The sequence below is a fragment of the Oryx dammah genome, unplaced genomic scaffold (assembly GCF_014754425.2).
Source record: "Oryx dammah isolate SB20612 unplaced genomic scaffold, SCBI_Odam_1.1 HiC_scaffold_24, whole genome shotgun sequence".
NCBI classification, from domain to species: domain Eukaryota; kingdom Metazoa; phylum Chordata; class Mammalia; order Artiodactyla; family Bovidae; genus Oryx; species Oryx dammah.
The window spans coordinates 7,637,766-7,662,347 of record NW_024070208.1 but is presented as its reverse complement, the minus strand read 5'-3'; the positions used below and the strand labels follow the sequence as shown (position 1 = coordinate 7,662,347).

The 24,582-nt window shown below is 36.8% G+C and overlaps 1 pseudogene; it reads right to left on the bottom strand.

Moving 5' to 3' along the window:
• LOC120882889 overlaps nucleotides 1-24,136 on the bottom strand; it is a 58,737-nt pseudogene extending 34,601 nt beyond the window's left edge.
• Between the last annotated feature and the right edge of the window lie 446 nt (nucleotides 24,137-24,582).

Below are 24,582 nucleotides of genomic sequence, written 5' to 3'. Positions count from 1 at the left end.
CAGAAAGTTCAAGCAAGTCCAACTAATGGTGACCAAACAATAATCATACATCAAACTCACATCACTCCAAACATAGCAGTGCTTCTAGTCAATTTAATTACAAGTCTTTGAGAATGGTTGACTTTCAGATCATTTTGCCCTGGAAAATGCATTCTAATAATAATTATTTTTAATTTAAAATGTATTTTAGCTACAATATGGCAGTTGAACATGGAAGATTGACTTGGGAAATTAACCATTGTAAAATGCCATTCGTCATATGGTGAAAATATGTTTCAGGTTTCTCATAAGTAGTGATAAAGAAGTCTTGGAATAAAACTAGACTGTAAATTATAGCCTGCTTTCAAAGGTAGATATATCTGAAACCTGAAGAAACTTCTACAGCTTAATACTAGGATTAAAGTTTTTAAGACAAAAACAAAACAAAACAAAACAGAAAACCCTTACTTAAATGTGCACTTATTACTTTGATGCTCTGTTTACTTCTATTTATTATATACATATAAGTTTTCACTTCCATAGAGATGGAGCATGGAGGTACACTGTTAAGGAGTAAGTGTTGTGCTTGATTGAGGCTTCATTATTTCCAAGAAATCAATAAAATTTACTGTGGGAAGGGGAAAAAGATGAAAAAGAGAATAAGAATCAATTGTATTATAGTGATATGAGTAGCTAATTCAATGGGAATAAGTAATTATATATTAATATTCAGAAAAAAGCAAATAGTGCAATAGTGTCTCCCATTACTCAAAAGCAGAGTTTGGTTTTCATCAATAATTCACAGTAAAATAAATAACTACACATTCAAAATTAATTTTAGAATGTTATAATCTGCCTTATGTTGAAGATTGTGTGAAAGAAAATCCTTAAAATACAAAGAAGCATTTTCACCAAAATAGTTTTGGTGAGTTATATACATAATGGGCCAAGGGTGAATTTACTATTTGAGTCACATAATCATCACTGTCAAATTACATGGAGGAGTATGCATGACAAATTGCAAGGATAAACTGTGTGAAATTTTTTCTTTGTGTTCAGGGATGGAGAGTTTACTAATATATCTTTCTTATTCCCTCTGTCTTCTCACTGACTTAAATGCCATTAAAGGAAACTAGCTTACTTAGTTTCAGCAGCTTCTGATCTTGCGAGGATTCAAGTTACCATAAGAGATTACTCTAAAGTAGATTTATTTCTTCCCCAGTGACTGAACTTTCTGAAAATGAACCTCAATTAGGCGTGAATCATGTCTCCCAGAAAAGACTGGGTTCCATCCTTGCCTTTTTAAAACTTTCAAATAAATAAAATCAGATAGTATAACATTTTCATTTTTCTATCATGCAAATTTCTCAACCTATCTATTTACTTTTCCAGAAGTGAGAAATGTGGGGTGTTGTATCAATAGTTCTTGCTGAATAATAGTTAAAGCTACTCATTACATTTGTCTGGAAAGTTCAAACTCAATAAGACAGTGATGGGAAACTTCCCAAGCTAGTTCTTTTAATGGGTTTAATTGAAACATTTCAACTATATGTTAATGTAATTATGGTTTCTACATCATGGTAGTCCAGATTTATGCCCCAGTGACTTTTAATTTCAGAGAGTGTAGAGAAATAAGGTTTTCAAGTTGTTGATGATATCAAACACTACAATTTAGTTTTATCTCATTTGTAAAACTATAAGGTTGGATTAAATGCTATTATTATCTCACCATCTATTTCTTTTGTTCCCTTAAAGCAATTATATTATATCTTGTTGAAGAATGAAGATGTGCCTCTATAGCATCAAAATAAACCTTTATTAACAGTCTACTATATTCTTATAGCTTACATGTGATTTAAGGAGTAGAAAAACCCATAGATAACAAAGCAATGTTGTCATAAATGAAATAGTCCCATCCTTGGGCCATTATGGAGATTGCTGATACTAGCTAACTTATAAAAATATGCATTTTTTTAAGTCCAAACTTCTGGAAAGAGTAATCTTAACCTCTAAACACCTTATAAATATAAACACTGATATTAACTTTCTGGGCAATTAAATTAATCCAATGAAACTGTCCCAAGTCATTTTACCTGAAAGAGAAATAATAGATGATAACTATAATAAAAGCTTAAAATGAGTTGAGGAATTGAGACAAATGATATTAGAATAGGACATATGAAAGAAGAATGAATTTTAGTTGTGTTTACTCTGACCTCAAAACATATAGGTAATTTTTAACATGTGGTATTAGCTTTAGACACACTGAGTCTGAAGTAATGGAAGTAATTTTAGTACAGAATATATAAGTAGAAATAGATATGGAATAGATTGGTATGGAGCTGGTGGTTCAAGATATTTAAATAAGTGCATTCACTTTACCATCATCATGGAAAATTAAATATATATTTATTGGCCACTCCTCTACATTTATGCAGGAGTCCTTTCTATTCTGTGAACAAATCAGAAAGGGCATTGAGGGATTTTGTGCTTGCTATTCCCTCTACTTGGACTGTTACTTCTCAATACACTTTTTTTTTTTTTTTTTTTTGGCGGCGGGGTGGGTGGGTGGTCAATTTTCTCAAGTTCTTACATTTTTGGCCCATGTGTCATGAAATACACAACAACCACCTTCATATGATATTTGCAGGGTGGTAGTATACGAAACTCCATAAATTCTGTTCTCACTCAGACAACCATGATTTGTTTTTAAAAATAACTTTAAAAGGCAAAATTTAGTCTCTGAAAATTATCTTAAGATTTATATATCTGCTGCTGCTGCTGCTAAGTCACTCCATTCGTGTCCAACTCTGTGCGACACCATAGACGGCCTTCTACCAGGCTCCTCTGTTCCTGGGATTCTCCAGGCAAGAACACTGGAGTGGGTTGCCATTTCCTTTTCCAATGCATGAGAGTGAAAAGTGAAAGTGAAGTTGCTCAGTAGTGTCTGACTCTTAGCGACCCCATGGACTGCAGCATAGCAGGCTCCTCTGTCCATGGGATTTTCCAGGCAAGAGTACTGGAGTTTATATGTCTAAGATAATGAGTAAAATAAATTATAAATAAATTGAGAAATATTTATTCTGGAAAATCTTCTATATCTTGATAAAAAGAGTGACAGTTCTTGCCATTTGACTCAAGACCCACATACTCTGCTCCTACATTTCTGCTATAGAACTTTCAGAGTACAATAAGACACGGCTCCATCTTCATTCAACACTGATCTCTTTTCAGGAAGAGAATGAAAGAGGTGAGGCTTTGTCGGGAGCTGCATTAGGCATTACTGACAAAATGGAGGCATGGCCCCAGGCCCCCTCTCCTCATTCTGCAGGCACGGATCCCGGGATGAAGGAGTTAGGCCTTGTAATTCTGACTTGTCTTTTCCTCTCCTCAGCTGAGTTGACTGAAAAGGAATATTAAGGTGCTTATTGTTCTTGAGAGGAGCACGAGAAGGCACAAAGCCTTCTGCAGCATTGCTCAGAAAATAATTCATAAAGTTAATCACTGACATTTGTTTAAGGACTTTTACAAAATGGTGTTCCAGGATGAGCACATAGGCCGTACCTTGAGGCCATGGGAGAGATTGATATCTGAAGCCTATTTGAGAGGAGAATGTTTATGGCAAAGGAGTTTACTGAATTTAGGGCTTATAAATAATTAAAATAGTTAGAAGTTAAAGATTTAAGGAATGTTGTAAAGTTAGCATATTTTACTATAGCTTATATAAGGTAGGAATTTTTAGAGACACTATAGCTAGAAGCCTTTTTAAGAGACAGTGAGCTCAGGATGTTAGGGGCAAACAGGATTTAGGAAGATAAGTAGTAAACTGAAGAATGTAGCATGAGTTACAATGTAATCACAAGTTAACTATAGGACACATTAGAAGAGGTAGAGAATAGATGATAAGGCTGATTCCAAGAAAATCACTGAAGCAGGAACCCTGAAGAGCAACAATGATTTATGGAGATAATAAATCTGGGAGAGGGGGAACTGAAAATGTCAAACCTCTGGCCTAATGTTTTTGTAAAAGTATAAAAGAGAATCTTAAACTTAAAATAAACAGGCAGTCCATAGAAAACTGAGAGGCTGTCTAATTCGCCGACACCATTCACCTCTTCAGGTTGAATCCCTGGCTGCTGGAGTTGGACTCTGGCAAGGCTTCACTCCTCCACCCAGCTTTCATTAGTAGGGCAGAATGCAATGATTTTTCAAAAGATGAAAGTGTTAGTTGCTCAGTCACGTCTGCAATCCCACAGACTGTAGCTCATGTTCTTCTGTCCATGGAATTCTCCAGGCAAGTGTACCCAAATGGGTTGCCAATCCCTTCTCCAGGAGATCTTCCTGACCCTGGAATCAAACCGGGGTGTCCTGCACTGCAGAAAGAGCCTTTATCATCTGAGCCACAAGGGAAACCCTTCTCAAGGAGAGAAGACTGAAAATATTTTATCTTGATTTCCCATGCTTCAACTTCGGATGGAATAAAGGTTCCATGGCGTATGGAGCAAGTCAAGAATCCCAGATACTTTCACTGTATCCAGGGCACCGAAAAGGATATCACTTCAATAGCAGTCTCTGCTCCTAGGCCTGGAGACTAGTAAAAAGATCTTTTCTCTTGGGAGAAGCCAAACATAAAAATAAATATGTCTATAAATAGCTCTCCCAGGAACAGACTTCTTTAGGGATGGAGTTTGGGGGAAATTCAAAAATATGAGTATTGTTGAAAATAATAGCTATATTGGTGATAAACAACTAAGGCAAAGCTGGTAGTTTCATGAGAACCAAAACTGAAACCAGAGAACATTCAGAAATTTACCAAAGAGAACAAGGAAAAGAAATCACTAGAAGATGAGTTTGGATCAAGTTTTAAATATTGACCTCAAATACTACCCCTGGGAAGGAGCCTGGATTTAACTGTATCAATAAATATACAATAATATAAATTATATCATATTATATATGATTCAGTATATGTTATACATAATACTATGTACTATACTATGTATAATACATTATAAAGTGATTCATTATTGAGGGCATTTAGAAAATAAACAGCAACAAAACATATGACAAGCAGTAAGCAATTAGTAGACAATTGGGTGTAATGGCAACAAGCAGGCACCTTAACAGAACAGTTGATGAAAGAGACATTCCAAGAGAATTGTGAAAAAGCCATTATTATTCTAGAGTAGCTTTGCACACATTCATGGCTGAACCTTTTGAGAAGCAACATTGGAGACTCTATACTATGGGGATAATATATATCATTAATATAATCAACCAAATCACTAAAGAAAAATAAACATGCAAACCACAAGAATAAGCCACAGAGTTTGTGAGTTATTTCCAGACTTACTTGTAAACAGTAACTAAAATGTTCATTTTCAACAAAAAATTCATGAGAAATTCAAAGGAACAGGAGAGTATGACCCATAAACAGTGACAAAAGCATGCAACTGAAACTGCCCTTAAGAAAGCATACAAAACATGCTTTGTTCTAGCAGACAAAATACTGCCATCACTATTATCAGTTCAGTTCAGTCACTCAGTCGTGTCTGACTCTCCACGACCCCATGAATTGCAGCACGCCAGGCCTCCCTGTCCATCACCAACTCCCGGAATTTACTCAGACTCATGTCCATTGAGACAGTGATGCCATCCAGCCATCTCATCCTCTGTCATCCCCTTCTCCTCCTGCCCCAAATCCCTCCCAGCATCAGAGTCTTTTCCAATGAGTGAACTCTTTGGATGAGGTGGCCAAAGTACTGGAGTTTCAGCTTTAGCATCATTCCTTCCGAAGAACACTCAGGGCTGATCTCCTTCAGAATGGATTGGTTGGATTTCCTTGCAGTCCAAGGGACTCTCAAGAGTGTTCTCCAACACCACAGTTCAAAAGCATCTATTCTTCAGTGCTCAGCTTTCTTCATAGTCCAACTCTCACATCCATACATGACCACAGGAAAAACCATAGCCTTGACCTAATGGACGTTTGTTGGCAAAGTGATGTCTCTGCTTTTCAATATGCTCTCTAGGTTCGTCGTAACTTTCCTTCCGAGGAGTAAGCGTCTTTTAATTTCATGGCTGCAGTCACCATCTGCAGTGATTTTGGAGCCCCCCAAAATAAAGTCTGACACTGTTTCCACTGTTTCTCCATTTATTTCCCATGAAGTGATGGGACCAGATGCCATGATCTTCATTTTCTGAAGGTTGAGCTTTAAGTCAACTTTTTCACTCTTCTCTTTCACTTTCATCAAGAGGCTTTTTAGTTCCTCTTCACTTTCTGCCGTCAGGGTGGTGTCATCAGCATATCTGAGGTTATTGATATTTCTTCTGGCAATTTTGATTCCAGCTTGTGCTTCTTCCAGCCCAGCGTTTCTCATGATGTACTCTGCATATAATTTAAATAAGCAGGGTGACAATATACAGCCTTGATGTACTCCTTTTCCCATTTGGAATCAGTCTGTTGTTCCATGTCCTGTTCTAACTGTTGCTTCCTGACCTGCATATAGGTTTCTCGAGAGGCAGGTCAGGTGGTCGATTATAAACATATTCAAAAAACTAAAAGAACCTATGTGTACAAGTGTATAGAATGGTATAATGACAGTGTCTTATCACGTAGAAAATGTCAGCAAAAAGAAAGAAATATGAAAGAGAATCAAATTGAAATTCTGAAATTTAAATAGTGTATTTCTATCAACAGAAAAAGGAAACAGCAAATGTGAAGATATATCAATAGATATTTTGCAAAGTGAACAAAAGAAACAATATAACAATTACTCAGAAAGCCTCAGAGAAAGCTTACCAGATGCAGAGGAGAGAAACAGGAGCCGAAAAAAAAAAAGAATAAATAATAACAGAAAATTTCCAAAATTATATGAAAAACATTAATCCACACATGAAGGAATCTCAACTAACTCTAAGTAGGATAAATGAAAGAGATTCTAGTCTTGACTAATCATAGGAAAAATGTTGAAAGACAAAAAAAAAAAAAAAAAAAAAAATCCTGAAACAACAGAAAAGCAACTCATTGAAAGAAGCCACATTAAATTAGCAGCTTATCTCTCACACAGAAAGGAGGCCAGAAGGCATATTAAAAGTACTGAAAGGAAAAACAAAACAAACAAACCCCTTATGTAAACTTATATAGTGTAAATCTCTGTTATAAATAATGATGGAAAAGTAAAGAACTTCCCAAATAAACAGAAATTGAGAAAATGTAACACTAGAAAAGATTTATTAGCCAAAAAAAGAAGTTTTCAGAATGAAAAAGTGACACCAGATAGCAATTCAAATCCACATTAAAAATAGAGGACAAGTAAATATGATCATGGAAATAAGTATAAAACAGTATACTTACATATTTCCACTCTTTCACTTTCACTTTCTTTTCCTTTTTTAAAGGAGTGTGAGTATGTATTCATCTCACACACTAGTAAAGTAATTCTCAAAACTCTTCAAGGCAGGCTTCAACAGTACGTGAACTGTAAAATTCCAGATGTTCAAGCTGGATTTAGAAAAGGCAGAGGAACCAGAGATCAAACTGCTAACATCCTCTGGATCATCAAAAAAGTGAGAGTTCCAGAAAACTATTTGCTTTTGCTTTATTGACTATGCCAAAGTCTTTGACTATGTGGATCACAACAAACTGTGGAAAATTCTTCAAGAGATGGGAAAACCAGACCACCTGACCTGCCTCCTAAGAAATCTGTATGCAGGTCAAGAAGCAACAGTTAGAACCGGACATGGAACAACAGACTGGTTCCAAGTCGGGAAAGAAGTACATCAAGGCTGTATATTGTCACCCTGCTTATTTAACTTATATGCAGAGTATATCATGAGAAATGCTGGGCTGGATGAAGCAAAAGCTGTAATCAAGACTGCTGAGAGAAATATCAATAACCTCAAATACTCAGATGACAACACCTTTATGGCAGAAAGTGAAGTACTAAAGAGCCTCTTGATGAGAGTGAAAGAGGGCACTGAAAAAGCTGGCTTGAAACTCAGCACTCAGAAAATGAAGATCATGACATCTGTTCCCATCACTTCATGGCAAATAGATGGGGAGACAATGGAAACAGTGAGAGACTTAATTTTGGTGGGCTCCAAAATCACTGTAGATGGTGATTGCAGCCATGAAATTAAAAGACACTTGTTGCTTGGAAGAAAAGCTATGACCAATCTAGACAGCATATTTAAAAATAGAGACATTACTTTGCCAACAAAGGTCCATCTAGTCAAAACTTTGGTTTTTACATTAGTCATGTACAGATGTGAGAATTGGACTATAAAGAAAGCTGAGTGCCAAAGAATTGATGCTTTTGAACTGTAGTGTTTCAGAAAACTCTTGAGAGTCCCTTGGACAGCAAGGAGATTCAACCAGTCCATCCTAAAGGAGATCAGTCCTGAATATTTATTGGAAGGACTGATGCTGAAGCTGAAACTCTAATGCTTTGGCCACCTGATGAGAACTGACTCATTTGAAAAGAGCCTGATGCTGGGAAAGATTGAAAGCAGGAGAAGGGGATAACAGAGAATGAGATGGTTGGATGGCATCACCGACCTAATGCACATGAGTTTGAGTGAGCTGAGACTGAACTGATTGAACTGATAGTATGGTATGTAACTATGGTATTTATCTCAATAAAGCTACTTTAAAATACAAACAAAGTAAAAAAAAATTCGAATCATCCCTTAACCCCATCATTTTTATTTATTTTGGCTTTTTATCTTTCACTTAAAATAAAAAAAAATCCTAAAATGGAGAAGAAAAGATACTTTGTTGGGACAGCAGGTATAACTTAAATGAGATTTGGGATATTGGCTTTCTGATGGAGAGTTTTGCATCATAATAAGATGAGCGGATCCTCTGATTTTTAGAGTAGGCAATGCATACAGTATACAGATGTGATAAAGTATCATATTTAAATTATAAATTTCACTTCTAGAACAACTCATTCTGTGTCTGCACCATGAAGGGAGGGAGAAGAGAGGGAGAAAGAGAAAGGTGGGAGGGGAGAGATGTAAAGTCATATGCTAACATTTGTGGTACCTGGGATAAAAGGTTTGAGACTATTTGTAAGGCTCTTGTATCTGTTTTACAAGTTTGAATCCATTTCAAGTGAAAGTAATAGAAGGAAATAATAAAATGAACACATTAATGAGTAATTTTAATTCATGGAATACATATATGGGTGAGAAAATGCTAGATGGAGTGTTCATGTTTATAAGAAAAGTTGGAAAACAGGAAAAAAGTAAGAAATTACACAAATGAGAATATTTATCAAATTGAAGACTGCAAAAAAAATTTTCCAGTACATGAGTTAATCAAAGTCACCAAATTCCATTGTGATTTCAAAGAAAACATTTGCAGGTAATACCATGGTAATGTTCATCTACATTTCTATTTTCTCAGCTGAGCCCTTAAGGTGTTTTACACACAGGGATCTAGGGAAAGAGATAAATGAAAGGAAATTTTCTAATACTTCATCAGAGCAGAAATTTATATGACAAGGGCTCACAAAAAGCAGTATGACTGTGTGATATCTTTTATTTAAAAAAGTAAATGACATGAATATTCATAAAAAATAGGTTATCAGACATAATTTATCCCTTTTTTCCATGTCACCTATTTAATTAGATTATTTTTCTGTGATCAGAAATATAAAACATAGGAGTTTCTTCACATTTTTTAAGAGGCATAGAAGCAAAGATATAGTCCCTCTCCCTTTTCTTTCTCTGATGAACTCTTAGTCATTTCTTAATATATACCTAGTATGTCTCTTTCTAAGAATTTGCTGGTACAGTCTGAGTTTTCTATGTTCTGCCCTGCTGTACATCCCTATGTATATCTGTAGTGTATCACATATGCAATGTGCTGACAATATTCCCGTACTTCTAATTGTAAGGTTTTCAATGACAGATGACAGAGATAAAGTCAGACTTTAGAATATGACAGGTACACACCAGATACTGAAAGCCTGAGATATGAATGAATAAAGAAAATTGAATAATTCTAGTGTAGTACTCCATTCTTAGTCTTTAAAACAGTGAAAAATATTAACTAATGATAAATTGAAATGTCAGCAGGTAACATCCTCAAAAGAGGAAGTGTTATCGATAGCTCAGTACTCCTCTAATTAAATAGTTATTTTCTTCTGTGAATGAGAGCATACTTGAGTTTTTGAACTTCTCAGAAAAACAGCACTCTACTGCATGACTAAGAGACTAAACAATAGCAACAGCTTTATCTTACCTTGATTTGTGGTTTTGTTTTTTTGGTTTCTGTTGCTCAAATACTGATTTTTTTAAATGTAAGACAGAGAAAGGCTAGTGGTGTAAAAAAAAAAAATAATAATAATAACTGGAATACACTTTAAAAATCCTATTGACTTTATTCAGTGATTCATGAATTGGACAGCAGTCAACCTAGAAAAACACTCTTAGAAACTGTATGAAATGAGAGAATTTTATACAAGGAGGAAGGAACAAAGAAGCTACACTAAGGAAACAAATTGGTTTGTTATGGCAAGGTTAGTTTTTTTTAGGAGAGGGCTGGAGTCTATCAGGCAAATGACACAACCTCTGCTGATTAGGTAATTGATTGGTTGAAGATGCTACTTCTAGGAGACCTGAAACTGCAGTTAGCTTAAGTTTCCTGATATGGGACTTAGAATAAGAAACTTCATTTTGGGCCTCTCATTTTGTTTTCACCAACAGGGAGTCATGACAATTAACTAACTTATGCTTTGCTCACCAACTAAGGGATGCAATTTTCTAGAAAGTGATAACATAAAAATTTAATAGATATTAAACTATTATGTCAAAGAAAAAAATGGTGCAATTCTTTGAAAACATTTTTAAACTGTTCCAAAAAATTGCAGAAGAGTGAATATACCCCAGCTCATACTATGAGACCACCAGCAGCTTGATAACAAAACTAGACAAAACATACTACATAAAAAAGAAAACTGCAAAGCAATATCACTGATGAACAGAAATGCAATAATTCATTGTAAATTTAATCTCCATTAAGATTTAGAATAGGTAATCATTGGTTAAAAATGCAATTGAAACTTGTTTAAACAACAAACATCTACTGGTAGTCTATTCATCCTAATAATATTTTCTATTCATGTAAAGATCACTGCATCTAAGTTTCCTAGAGATGAAGGGAATTTAGGATTACTCTTGAGTATTATACTTTTAATTGATAAGGTGGTTTTCCCACACAGAAAGAAGTTTTATTCATATAGTTATTTTTTATTTATAACAATTTGTATTGCCTATTGTTAGAAAGGGGCAGCAGCTGAGAGGAGCAACCCCATGACCAAGGAACAGTGGCTGCGTGGGTGCAGGACAGTCTAGAGGAGCTACTCCACATTCAAGGTCATAAGGGGCAGCGGTGAGGAGATACCCCTTATCCAAGGTAAGGAGCAGGCTGCCTTTTGCAGGAGCAGCCCTGAAGAGATACCCCATGTCCAAGGTAAGAGAAAACCAAGAAAGATGGTAGGTGTTGCAAGAGGGAATCAGAGGGCAGGCACATTGAAACCATAATCACAGAAAACTAGTCAATCTAACCACACCAGGACCACAGCCTTGTCTAACTCAATGAAACTAAGCCATGTCCTGTGGGGCCACCCAAGATGGGTGGGTCATGGTAGAGAAGTCTGACAGAATGTGATCCACTGGAGAAGGGAATGGTAAACCACTTCAGTATTCTTGCCTTGAATACACCATGAACAGGATGAAAAGGCAAAATAATAGGATACTGAAAAAGGAACTCTCCAGGTCAGTAGGTGCCCAATATACTACTGGAGATCAGTGGAGAAATAACTCCAGAAAAAATGAAGAGATGGAGCCAAAGCAAAAATACCCAGTTGTGAATGTGACTGGTGATAGGAGCAAGGTCCAATGCTGTAAAGAGCAATATTGCATAGGAACCTGAAATGTTAGGTCCATGAAACAAGGCACGGTGGAAGTGGTCAAACAAGAGATGGCAAGAGTGAACGTCGATATTCTAGGAATCAGTGAACTAAAATGGACTAGAATGTGTGAATGTAACTTAGATGATCATTATATCTACTACTGTGGGCAGGAATCCCTTAGAAGAAATGGAGTAGGCATCATGGTCAACAAAAGTGTCCAAAATGCAGTACCTGGATACAATCTCAAAAACGACAGAATGATCTCTGTTCCTTTGCAAGGCAAACCATTCAGTATCACAGTAATCCAAGTCTATGCCCCAACCAGTAATTCTGAAGAAGCTGAGTTTGAACGGTTCTATGAAGACCTACAAAACCTTTTAGAACTATCACCCAAAAAAGATGTCCTTTTCATTATAGGGGACTGGAATGCAAAAGTAGGAAGTCAAGAAACACCTGGAGTGACAGGCAAATTTGGCCTTGGAATACAAAATGAAGCAGGGCAAATGCTAATAGAGTTTGGCCAAGAGAACACACTGGTCATAGCAAACACACTGTTCCAATAACACAAGAGAAGACTTTACACATGGACATCACCAGATGGTCAACGCCAAAATCAGATTGATTATATTCTTTGCAGCCAAACATGGAGAAGCTCTATACAGTCAACAAAAACAAGTCCAGGAGCTAACTGTCACTCAGAACATGAGTTCCTTATTACAAAATTCAGACTCAAACTGAGGAAAGTAGGGAAAACCGCTAGACCATTCAGGTATGACCTAAATGAAATCCCTAATGATTACACAGTGGAAGTGAGAAATCGATTTAAGGGCCTAGATCTGATAGATAGAGTGCCTGATGAACTATGGAATCAGGTTCATGACATTGTACAGGACACAGGGATCAATACCATATCCATGGGGAAAAAAAAAAAAAAGCAAAAAAGTAAGATGGCTGTCTGAGGAGGCCTTACAAATAGCTGTGAAAAGAAAGAAAGTGAAAAGCAAAGGAGAAAAGGACAGATATAAACATCTGAATGCAAAGTTTCAAAGAATAGCAAGAGGAGATAAGAAAGCCTTTCTCAGCAATCAATGCAAAGAAATAGAGGAAAACAACAGAATGGGAAAGACTAAGAATCTCTTCAAGAAAATTAGAGATACCAAGGGAACATTTCATGCAAAGATGGGCTCAATAAATTACAGAAATGGTATGGACCTAACAGAAGCAGAAGATATTAAGAAGAGGTGGCAAGAATACACAGAAGAACTGTACAAAAAAGATCTTCATGACCCAGATAATCATGATGGTGTGATCACTCATGTAGAGCCAGATGTCCTGGAATGTGAAGTCAAGTGGGCCTTAGAAAGCATCACTACAAACAAAGCTACAGGAGGTGATGGAATACCAGTTGAGCTCTTTCAAATCCTGAAAGATGATGCTGTGAAAGTGCTGCACTCAATATGCCAGCAAATTTGGAAAACTCAGCAGTGGCCACAGGACTGGAAAAGGTCAGTTTTCATTCCAATCCCAAAGAAAGGCAATGCCTAAGAATGCTCAAACTACTGCACAATTGCACTCATCTCACATGCTAGTAAAGTAATGCTCAAAATTCTCTAAGCCTGGCTTCAGCAATAGGTGAACTGTGAACTTCCAGATGTTCAAGCTGGTTTTAGAAAAGGCAGAGGAACCAGAGATCCAATTGCCAACATCTGCTGGATCATGGAAAAAGCAAGAGAGTTCCAGAAAAACATCTGTTTCTGCTTTATTGACTAGGCCAAAGCCTTTGACTATGTGGATCACAATAAACTGTGGAAAATTCTGAAAGAGATGGGAATACCAGACCACCTGACCTGCCTCTTGAGAAATCTGTATGCAGGTCAGGAAGCAACAGTTAGAACTGGACATGGAACAACAGACTGGTTCCAAGTAGGAAAAGGAGTACATCAAGGCTGTATATAGTCACCCTGCTTATTTAACTTATATGCAGAGTACATCATGAGAAACGTTGGATTGGAAGAAGCACAATTTGGAATCAAGATTGCCTGGAGAAATATCAATAACCTCAGATATGCTAATGACACCACCCTTATAGCAGAAAGTGAAGAGGAGCTAAAAAGCCTCTTGATGAAAGTGAAAGAGGAGAGTGAAAATGTTGGCTTAAAGCTCAACATTCAGAAAATGAAGATCATGGCATCTGGTCACATCACTTCATGGGAAATAGATGGGGAAACAGTGGAAACAGCGTCAGACTTTATTTTTGGGTGCTCCAAAATCACTCAAGATGGTGACTGCAGCCATGAAATTAAAAGACGCTTACTTCTTGAAAGAAAAGTTATGACCAACCTAGATAGTATATTCAAAAGCATAGACATTATTTTGCTGACTAAGGACCATCTAGTCAAGGCTATGGTTTTCTTGTGGTCATGTATGGATGTGTGTGTTGGACTGTGAAGAAGGCTGAGCGCCAAAAATTGATGCTTTTGAACTGTGGTGTTGGAGAAGACTGTTGAGAATCCCTTGGACTGCAAGGAGATCCAATCAGTCCATTCTGATGGAGATCAACCCTGGGATTTCTTTGGAAGTAATGATGCTAGAGCTGAAGGTCCAGTACTTTGGCCACCTCATGCAAAGAGTTGATTCATTGGAAAAGACTCTGATGCTGGGAGAGATTGGGGGAAGGAGGAGAAGGGGACGACTGAGGATCAGACAGCTGGATGGCATCACAGCCTCGATGGAGGTGAGTCTGAGTGAATTCCGGGAGATGGTGATGGACAGGGAGGCCTGGTGTGCTGCGATTCATGGGGTCGCAAAGAGTCGGACACAACTGAGCGACTGAACTACTCCTTGGAAGGAAGTTATGACCAACCTAGAGAACATATTAAAAAGCAGAGACATTACTTTGCCAACAAAATTCTGACTAGCTAAGACTATGGTTTTTCCAATAGTCATTTATGGATGTGAGAGTTGGACTTTAAAGAAAGTTAAGCATCAAAGAACAGATGCTTCAAATGGTGGTGTTGGAAAAGACTCTTGAGAGTCCCTTGAACTGCAAGGAGATCCAACCAGTCCATCCTAAAGAAGATCAGTCCTGGGTGTTGATTGGAAGGAACGATGCTAAAGCTGAAACTCCATTACTTTGGCCATCTCATGTGAAGAGTTGACTCATTGCAAAAGACCCTGATGCTGGGAGGGATTGGGGACAGGAAGAAAAGGGGACGGCAGAGGATGAGATAGCTGGATGCCATCACTGACTCAGTGGACATGAGTTTGAGTAAACTACGGGAGTTGGTGATGGACAGGAAGCCTGGCATGCTGTGATTCATGGGGTTGCAAAGAGTCGGACACGACTGAGCGACTGAGCTGAACTGAACTGATGGATTAAAAAATTATACTATTTGCCAAAACTAAAAAATGTAAAACAAGATCTGATCAGTTCCCTGTATGCAATTTATGCCTTAATTTTTAACTTCAAAAAAATTACACAGAAGGCATGTCACAGATTAGCTACTTCCTGACTAAAAAAGCATTCATCATATTTAGTGTTGAAAGTCCCAGAATTATTACATACAAAGACAGGATTGATAGATTTCTTGTACAGAGTAAATCTCAATTCTCCTACTTTGTGCCATATTTCAAAAATCAAGATTTTGTTTAGCAACAATATACCAATATTTATTCTGTAACATTTTATTCGTATACAAATAATTATGTCCCTGATATGGACATATATTTTCTATTAAACCAAACTTCTCTCAATAGTAACAACACAATTATTTATTCTTTAAATGAAAATGCACACACTCTGACTGTTGTATATTAAAAACACATTTAATAGACCCTGGTTGTATATTATTTCAGAACTCAAAAAGATGACAATGGTATAAATAATAAACGATAACCCAATTTTTAAATGTTTTTACTTTGAACTCTTCTATATTTAAACCCACTAGTGAAAACTCTTCCCTGCAAGATATAGTATGAAAACATGAAATTAAATTAGAATATGAGATACAGTATAAATATTTTCAGTTTTGTAAGATTCTTACATTAGGTGTCAAAATAATACCAGAAAAAAACTTAAATAATGAACGATGTAGATCAAATATGATAATTCCCTCCCAAAAGAGAATGACAAAAGAATTAGAAAATAAATTCCCTCTAAAAATAAAATGTTGAGGATTTAAACAGAAAAAATTTTAATATCACATAACTTTAATACCATTTCTGTAATTTCACATATCATTCTGATAGATGGCATATAATATTTGACATGACAAGAATTCAAAAGATTCCAATCTAGAAAATAAAATTAATAAAATCTGAGGCAAACTGCCTTGCTCAGCCAAAGTGTTTTAGCTTCCAAGAATTCCAACAAGCAAAACTATTCTAGAACTTAATATTTTAATTAAGGAAATATAAATAAATTAGAATTAAGTAAACATTTGCTAATTGGGTAACATTAGTGGAAAGTTAAATTTAAATCAGGCTCAGTTGGTAAAGAATCCACCTGCAATGCATGAGACCCTGGTTTGATTCCAGAGTCAGGAAGATCCACTGGAGAGGGGATAGGTTACCCACTCCAGTATTCTTTGGCTTCCCTTGTTGCTCAGCTGGTAAAGACTCCACCTGCAATGTGGGAGACCTGGGTTTGACCTCTGGGTTGGGAAGATCCCCTGGAGAAGGGAAAGGCTACCCACTCCAGTATTCAAAGAGTCAGACTTGACTGAGCTACTTTCACTTTCAGTTTAAATTAGTGCATAACTTGGGTCTTGAAGATGTTATATTATATAAAATTTAAAAACATTATTTTAAAATATTGATTAACAAATCAACTTATGGTCAATAAATGGTTAATTGCTAAACTTCTCAGAGAACCTGAGTAAGCAGATGTTTCAAATAAACACAAAGGCACATGAGTATTTGAGGAGTAACAAAGTGGGAAATGAATCATATACATATTTGTATTTTTACTTTCCTACTTCATTTTATTTTTAAGATGTTGTATCTTACCTCAGAGACCGTGTTTTTTGATGACATAAAATGGAAATAGCAGTGTTTCCTTAACGTGACTGATCAAAACAATCAAATGGAAAGTATACAGTTTTAGGCAAGTACTTGTGTACTCAGTGCAGTTCAGTTCAGTTGCTCAGTCATGTCCAACTCTTTGCGACCCCATGTAACACAGCATGCCAGGCCACTCTGTCCATCACCAACTCCTGGAGTTTACCCAAACTCATGTCCATTGAGTCAGTGATGCCATCCAACCATCTCATCCTCTGTGGTCCCCCTCTCCTCCTGCCCTCAATCCTTCCCAGCACCAGGGTCTTTTCAAATGAGTCAGCTATTCGCATCAGGTGCCAAAGTATTGGAGTTGCAGCTTCAACATCAGTCTTTCCAATGAACACTCAGGACTGATCTCCTTTAGCATGGACTGGTTGGATCCACTTGCAGTCCAAGAGACTCTCAAGAGTGTTCTCCAACACCACAGTTCAAAAACATCAATTTTTCGGTGCTCAGCATTCCTAATAGTCCAACTCTCACATCCATACGTGACCACTGGAAAAACCACAGCCTTGAATAGATGGACCTTTGTTGGCAAAGTAATGTCTCTGCTTTTGAATATGCTGTGTAGATTGGTCATAACTTTCCTTCCAAGGAGTAAGCGTCTTTTCGTTTCATGGCTGCAATCACCATCTGCAGTGATTTTGGAGCCCCCCAAAATAAACTCTGCCACTGTTTCCACTGTTTCCCCATCTATTTGCTTGGGTATGCATCTGTAAAGCTTGGGTTCTACTGGTAGATTAATAAATGCTTATTTCCCTTACAATTAGTATTTTTTGCAAATGTGTAAGAATCTTTGCAAACATTTTGAATATTATGAATATATTTAAAATGTTTTTCTTCATCATTGTATTAATGGTGTTTAGTTAAGCATAAATTAAATTAATATAAAAATAAATCATGGATAAAACAAATCACAAGGCATGTAAAAATTTAGTCAACATAAGAGATATTTATGTAGCATTTGAATATTGGAATTCTATTCCTATATTATATATTTATGAATTACTTTTTGATTAGAAAATGGGATTAAAAGGCCAAAAGATAAAGTCACATTTAATATCAATATTTACATTTAAATAGCACAGTAAATCTAAAATAATTTAATTCATGGACAAAAATAGCAGAATATCTAATATTAAGCATTACTATGTGATCTCAAGATACTGCATAATTGCAATTTTGGGGACTCTGGTAATTTATTTCACAATATTTTAATATTTTCTTGAAATGTACTTTTGATTTATGGTTACAGTAAACTCTGCTTATCAAAATACTTTTGATATAGTAAACAATAATTTGAAACTAACATTTTACACAAATTCACTTGTATGGAAAACTGGTTCAGTAAGATGCATGTATATAAAATGTACATTTGCTTCAGTTGATTAAAGAACAGAATATAGTTTATATACTTTCCTACTACTTTAACTTTCATTTTTGACTAGATATCCTGAGTTGTCCAAGAAGTAATGTTTAAGTAGAAGAAAAAATATTCAATAGCATATTCTCATATGTAAAAATGATAGTTTATATTTCCACTGGCGTTTCTCCTGTCCAGATTAGTAATCTCAACTAATCTCTTTTGCTTTTAAAAGATATTCTTTAAAGTCAAACTTGAAAGTTCTTATCATAAAATAAAATAATCTTTTAAGTCTGTATAGTGACAGATGTTAAGTACAAGTATTGAAATGATCACTTTGCAATGTATACACATATCAAGCAGTATACGATATGGCATACCGGAAACTAATATAAATTTTTTGTCAATTATGTCTTAATGAAAATTTTAAAAATAAAGTAATAAAAAATCTTAAAGAAAGGCGGTTTGTGATACAAAAGGAAGTTACCAAATTATCTCAAATCCTCTAAAATTTAATTGTAAATTTACTTTTGAAAGCTATAGACAGGAGTCTTTTTATTCAATTTGTCATTTTCATTTAACAATTTCAAAATTGTAGATTGTGATAATTTTCTAAAAATGCACTGATGTTTGAGGTCAAGAAGTTCTGATTCTTATATTTCTTTTAGAGAAACAAAGATCATTTTTATTAAAATGCCTTTTAAAAATTTCTTTTTATTTATTTATTTTTAATTTATTTTTTATTTTACTTTACAATTCTGTATTGATTTTGCCATACATTGACATGAATCCACCACGGGTGTACATGCGTTCCCAAACATGAACCCCCATCCCACCCCCCTCCCCACAACATCTCTCTGGGTCTTTGCAGGACAGAGTAATCCAGAAATACTGTAACAAATGTCTAGCTTTTTAAAATGTACATATGTACATTTAAATGTATTTTTAAAGTGTTTTCTTTTAAAGTATTATTAAATATGAAATTATTTTATACACTGAAAATAGATTCAATGTGACAAACACGATTTTACCCTTAACCTTCTTTGTCTCACACTGCGTACTGAAAATTTTGGTTACAAGCTTCCTTTAACAGACTGTGACATATCTTGCTAGAGTAGAATATATACAAAAAAAGAAAAAGCAAAGGTTGGAAAACAAGTCTAGATTTGACACATCATGTAGAATGAGTATAATCATGTCCATTACATTTTCTACTTGAGAGGATTAGTCCTCTACTCATAAAATGATATACTATCTCCACTAGTTCATGTGAATGGCAAAAAGAGAAAATAATTATCCCATGGGGCTTCCTTGGTGGCATAATGGTAAAGAATCCACCTGCCAATGTGGGAGGTGAGAGTTGGATCCCGGGGCAGGAAGATAGCCTGAAGAATGGAAAGGCAACCCACTCCAGTACTCTTGTCTAGGAAATGTCATGGTCAGAAAAGCCTAGCAGGCTACAGTCCATGGGGTCTTAAAAGTGTCAGACATAACTTATAACTAAACAACAGCAACAATCACCGCATGTCAAAATGCTTTGCAAATTGAAAATTAATATAAATATGAGGTAGTGTTCTATTTAATGTTGTTCTTCAGTCCCTCAATCATGACCAACTCTTTGCAATGCACCCCATGGATTACAGCATGCAAGGCTTACCTGTCCTTCACTATCTCTGGGGATTTGCTCAAAGTCATGTATATTGAGTCAATGATGTCATCCAAACATCTCATCCTCTGTCACCCCCTTCTCCTCATCTTTAATGTATATTTGCAGAAAACATAGCAAACAAGTGGACTCCACTTTAAACCTAAACATATAGCTGATTTCTAATGCCTCTCTACGGTAAAGGTTTCTGAATTTTTTCACAGTTGATGTTGAAGTTCTTAGCACTAGGAATCCAGTGATCAAGAAATAAGTGCTATAGAGATTCAAACCTGTTGATCTTTCTCAAGTTTCAGTGACTTATGATGAGCAGAATTCAATGCTGCTTACCATTATGTTTTAAGTTCTTTAAGTTTAATGATATTATCAGTTCCTTCTATTTTTGCAAACCAGATAGATACAATTATTAGAATGATTTTGAAACCAAATGAAGTCTTAGGAAAATTGTTAAACTAGTTCCTGCTGTTGTAGAACACAATACTTGAAACAAAGTAAAACACAGCACTATTCTTACGGTGGATAATTATGGGGCATAATTTTAAAATGTCAAAGAAAAACTGCAATTTTAAAATATAAATAAAGAAAATTTGACCTCTTAAATATTGTATAAATAGACTCAGTTCAGTTCAGTCGCTCACTGGTGTCTGACTCTTTGCGACCCATGAACCACAGCACGCCAGGCCTCCCTGTCCATCACCATCTCCTGGAGTTCGCTCAGACTCATGTCCATCAAGTCCATGATGCCATCCAGCCATCTCATCCACGGACGTCCCTTTCTCCACCTGCCCCCAATTCCTCCCAGCATCAGAGTCTTTTCCAATGAGTCAACTCTTCGCATGAGGTGGCCAAAGTACTGGAGTTTCAGCTTCAGCATCATTCCTTCCAAAGAAATCCCAGGGCTGATCTCCTTCAGAATGGATTGGTTGGATCTTCTTGCAGTCCAAGGGACTCTCAAGAGTCTTCTCCAACACCACAGTTCAAAAGTATCAATTCTTCGGCGCTCAGCCTTCTTCACAGTCCACTCTCACATCCATACATGACCACAGGCAAAACCATAGCCTTGAATAGACGGACCTTAGTCGGCAAAGTAATGCCTCTGCTTTCAAATATACTATCTAGGTTCATCATAACTTTTCTTCCAAGGAGTAAATGTCTTTTAATTCCATGGCTGCAATCACCATCTGCAGTGATTTTGGAGCCCAGAAAAATAAAATCAGCCACTGTTTCCACTGTTTCCCCATTTATTTCCCATGAAGTGATGGGACCGGATGCCATGATCTTCGTTTTCTGACAGTTGAGCTTTAGGCCAACGTTTTCACTTTCCACTTTCACTTTCATCAAGAGGTTTTTTACTTCCTCTTCACTTTCTGCCATAAGGGTGGTGTCATTTGCATATTTGAGGTTATTGATATTTCTCCCGGCAATCTTGATACCAGCTTGTGCTTCTTCCAGTCCAACGTTTCTCATGATGTACTCTGCATAGAAGTTAAATAAGCAGGGTGACAATATACAGTCTTGACGTACTCCTTTTCCTATCTGGAACCAGTCTGTTGTTCCATGTCCAGTTCTAACTGCTGCTTCCTGACCTGCATACAGATTTCTCAAGAGGCAGGTCAAGTGGTTTGGTATTCCCATCTTTTTCAGAATTTTCCACAGTTGATTGTGATCCACACAGTCAAAGGCTTTGGCATAAACAATAAAGCAGAAATAGATGTTTTTCTGGAACTCTCTTGCTTTTTCCATGATCCAGCAGATGTTGGCAATTGGATCTCTGGTTCCTCTGCCTTTTCTAAAACCAGCTTGAACATCTGGAAGTTCACAGTTCATGTATTGCTGAAGCCTGGCTTAGAGAATTTTGAGCATCACTTTACTAGCATGTGAGATGAGTGCAATTGTGTGGTAGTTTGAGTATTCTTTGGCATTGCCTTTCTTTGGGACTGGAATGAAAACGGACCTTTTCCAGTCCTGTGGCCACTGTTGATATTGAGTGCAGCACTTTCACAGCATCATCTTTCAGGATTTGAAATAGCTCAACTGGAATTCCATCACCTCCACTACCTTTGTTCATAGCAATGTTTTCCAAGGTCCACTTGACTTCATATTCCAAGATGTTTGGCTCCAGATGAGTGATCACACCATCATGATTATCTGGGTCATGAAGATCTTTTTTGTACCATTCTGTGTATTCTTGCCACCTCTTCTTAATATCTTCTGCTTCTGTTAGGTCCATACCATTTCTGTCCTTTATCAAGCCCATTTTTGCATAAAATGTTTCCTTGGTTTCTCTAATTTTCTTGACACAATCTCTAGTCTTTCCCATTCTGTTCTTTTCCATTTCTTTTCATTGATCACTGAAGAAGGCTTTCTTATCTCTTCTTGCTATTCTTTGGAACTCTGTATTCAGATGCTTATATCTTTCCTTTTCTCCTTTGCTTTTCACTTCTCTTCTTTTTACAGCTATTTGTAAGGCCTCCTCAGACAGCCATCTTGCTTTTTTGAATTTCTTTTCCATGGGGATGGTCTTGATCCCTGTCTTCTGTACAATGTCAAGAACCTCATTTCATAGTTCAATCGGCATTCTATCTATCAGGTCTAGGCCCTTAAATCTATTTCTCACTTCCATTGTGTAATCATTAGGGATTTCATTTAGGTCATACCTGGATGGTCTAGCGGTTTTCCCTACTTTCCTCAATTTGAGTCTGAATTTTGTAATAAGGAATTCATGTTCTGAGTGACAGTTAGCTCCTGGTCTTTTTTTTGTTGACTGTATAGAGCTTCTCCACGTTTGGCTGCAAAGAATATAATCAATCTGATTTTGGTGTTGACCATCTGGTGATGTCCATGTGTAGAGTCTTCTCTTGTGTTGTTGGAAGAGGATGTTTGCTATGACCAGTGCATTTTCTTGGCAAAACTCTATTAGCCTTTGCCCTGCTTCATTCCACATTCCAAGGCCAAATTTGCCTGTTACTCCAGGTGTTTCTTGACTTCCTACTTTTGCATTCCAGTCCCCTATAATGAAAAGGACATCTTTTTTGGGTGTTAGTTCTAAAAGATCTTGTAGGTCTTCATAGAACCATTCAACTTCAGCTTCTTCAGTGTTACTGGTTGGAGCATAGACTTGGATAACTGTGATACTGAATGGTTTGCCTTGGAGACAAACAGAGATCATTCTGTTGTTTTTGAGACTGCATCCATGTACTGCATTTTGGACTCTTTTGTTGACCATGATGGCTACTCTATTTCTTCTGAGAGATTCCTACCCGCAGTAGTAGATAGAATGGTCATCTGAGTTAAATTCAGCCATTCCAGTCCATTTTAGTTTACTAATTCCTAGAGTGTCGACGTTCACTCTTGCCATCTCTTGTTTGACCACTTCCAATTTGCCTTGATTCACAGGTTCCTATGCAATATTACTCTTTACAGCATCAGACCTTGCTTCTATCACCAGTCACATCCACAGCTGGGTATTGTTTTTGCTTTGGCTCCATCCCTTCATTCTTTCTGGAGTTATTTCTCCACTGATCTCCAGTAGTATATTGGGCACCTACTGACCTGGGGAGTTCCTCTTTCAGTATCCTAGCATTTTGTCTTTTCATACTGTTCATGGGATTCTCAAGGCAGGAATACTGAAGTGGTTTGCCATTCCCTTCTCCAGTGGACCACATTCTGTCAGACCTCTCCACCATGACCCACCTGTCTTGGTTTGCCTGGCAGGCATGGCTTGGTTTCATTGAGTTAGACAAGGCTGTGGTCCTAGTGTGATCAGATCGACTAGTTTTCTGTGAGTATGGTTTCAGTGTGTCTACCCTCTGATGCCCTCTTGCAACACCTACCATCTTACTTGGGATTCTCTTATCTTGGGTGTGGGGTATCTCTTCACAGCTGCTCCAGCAAAGCACAGCCAGTGCTCCTTATCTTGGAAGAGGGGTATCTCCTTACTGCCGCATTTCCTGACCTTCAACATGAGATAGCTCCCCTCAGCCCTCCTGTGCCCGCACAGGCACCGCTCCTCTGGTTGCTCCTCCCAGCTGCTGTTCCTGCTCTCGGTTGTGGTGTGGCTCCTCAGGGCCACTGCCCCTCACCTCGGGCACTAGGTGGCTCCTCTTGGCTGCAGCCCCTGGCCTTAGAAGCAGGGTAGCTCCTCTCGGCCATTTCTGCTAGAAGTAAAATAAATAGTAAAAGGTATATTTTACTACCTGCTTTCAATTATTCAAAGATGTTTACTGATCATCTGCCTTTGCTTTATGGAAAACTAAGTCAAGTGTCATATAAGACATTTTCCTTCAATTCAATGTGTAATACAACTAAAATCATACTAAAAATGAGGCAAGGGATCTAATAGAAACATATTCAATTTATATATAGGAGCTAAGAGGAGAAACTTCTGCATAATTCATTAAATTAGCTTAAGAAAAGTCAAAGGACAAACTATACTAGAAGGAATCAAGGTCTGACATCACATATATATTAAGAGAAATGTCCTTTAAATCTTTTTTCATGATGATTTTAGTCTATTCTGTTAAATTCAAGGAAATTTGATAACAATTTTAGACATATTGCAAATACAAAGGTCACCATTCCAATTTTCAAAAGGAATA